Here is a 2,084-nt window from a genome sequence, read left to right as displayed (position 1 = left end):
ACGCTTTGGCTGGCCTGGTGCCGACTGCTCGCTGGCCCCCCTGCCACCGCCCCCCACCCCCGCCACCTGGTCATGCTGCCCTTAAGTTGATTTGCATATTACGCTTTTATTATATAGGATATTCCTTTAGGAAAAGCACTGTGTAAGATTATTGCTAATGGCCAAAGTCAGGCTGGGGCTAAGACCTTTTCCAAGGCTGTTTCAAATGATCCTCCCAGCAAGCCTCCAGGAAGAGGATCCCCACATATGGACATTGACAAGAGAGGGAAGCACCTGCCAAGACCTCACATGTCTGGAAACCCTCAGTGCTCAACCTAATGACTGCAACACTACCTCCAGACTGATAAGAAGTCAGCAAATTTCTCCTTAACCCCAATGACTTTAATGGAATTCCTTAAAACGCTGGTGGAGAGAGACAGACTTGAAACTTTGACAGAATCCCCAATGCAATAACGAGAAATTCCACAATTTGAAAGAATCAGACTATTTAGAAATATGTCAATCACCCCAAAACTAGATTCTGACAATTGTTTTTCATCGGAAGACTCATCAAGAGGAATCCTTTCACGTATGAACTTTTACATGTAGAACTCTGGTATTTAAACAATTTTGCTCAAGAGTTTAAAAATAAATTGGTTGCTAACACAGTAATTTAACATAACTTTCTGAGAACTAATAAGCATCATCTCTTCACTTCTGCTCAAAAATGCAGTGTGTTTTAGAGCAAGCAAAGAGCCTCACATATCAGACCAGGAGCCATCCTAAATGGCCTGACAACTGATCTAGGATCCCAAAGCACCCCACTCTGGATGGGGATACGTATTACTATATAAAGTAGAAACACAATCTAACTCAAGAACTAAACAGCATAAGCATGGCGGTAGCGTCTTTTGGAGAAATTATTCAACACAAGAGGTTACGGATTTTCTTTCCTTTTACAGGTCTCCCATGACATATTAACTATATGGCTAGCAGTACACTTGTACAGAATATAGTAAATACCTCAAAAAAGTAGTACATTTTCTTAACATTAGGATTCATTCGGAGGCAGACACAATTTTGCACGTTAGCAATTGTCTGCCACTGTCTTTCACTGAGTGGTTCTAGACTTTAGGAGCTCAGCGCCCATAAGGACCTCTCCCGACTCGTCTCTCTCCCCATCTGTCTTGCTCATGTCCCACACACCACAGATGCAGTCCACACACCTCAAGACACATTTAAGAATCTGTACACGTAGAGCTTACAAAGCTCATCTACCCAGTCCCCATCTCAGCTCAGAAACACTCACCACGCCACAACCACCCCAGGAACCTCTGCGCATGCCATTCTCATGCAGCTTCCTTCCCCTTCCAGCCCTTCTGATATGTTCCACTTAGAGAATGACATTATATCTGATAAACCCCTACTTATAAGTTTCACAGAATTCTGCCTCTGTTCCATTTTTGCAATAATCACCTGCTTTACACATTTGTTTTTTCCAGACTATTCCTTCATGGACACACATCTTTACATTCTAGTAGGTAACAGGCATCCACCATCCAGCTGAGTCTACCCTCCTTCTCTCAGGCTCACCCTTTTCAGTTACCACCCTCCTTGCATCCATCAATCAGTGGAAACAAGCCTCAGGTAATATCCCATATGGTTGGGCATGGCTCACATCCTTCATTTCCCACACAGCTGATGGATCATCCTAATTTTCCTTGATGTGGTCCACAGCCATATCCCTGCTTGCTTCTGACCACAACCTTCCACACACAGAGAGCAGCCCGCACCCCCCCATTACCCCTCTGCTGCCGCTGGTCACCGCCCCCTCCCCTTCTCCCCCATCGCTGTCCTCGCCCTCTGCCCACTGGCACACGCTTTGGCTGGCCTGGTGCCGACTGCTCGCTGGCCCCCCTGCCACACCCCCCCACCCCCGCCACCTGGTCATGCTGCCCTTAAGTTGATTTGCATATTACGCTTTTATTATATAGGATATTCCTTTAGGAAAAGCACTGTGTAAGATTATTGCTAATGGCCAAAGTCAGGCTGGGGCTAAGACCTTTTCCAAGGCTGTTTCAAATTTTCTCCCAGCCAGCCTCCCA

The 2,084-nt window shown here is 45.9% G+C and overlaps 1 protein-coding gene across 8 annotated transcripts in view; it reads right to left on the bottom strand.

Moving 5' to 3' along the window:
* The window catches only part of LARP4B (La ribonucleoprotein domain family member 4B), an 88,032-nt gene that overhangs the window by 20,454 nt on the left and 65,494 nt on the right, over window positions 1-2,084 (bottom strand). The gene's annotated exons all lie outside the window — the stretch shown is intronic.

The sequence above is a fragment of the Myotis davidii genome, unplaced genomic scaffold (assembly GCF_000327345.1).
Source record: "Myotis davidii unplaced genomic scaffold, ASM32734v1 scaffold194, whole genome shotgun sequence".
Taxonomy (NCBI): Eukaryota; Metazoa; Chordata; class Mammalia; order Chiroptera; family Vespertilionidae; genus Myotis; species Myotis davidii.
This window is presented reverse-complemented; position numbering and strand designations above follow the sequence as displayed.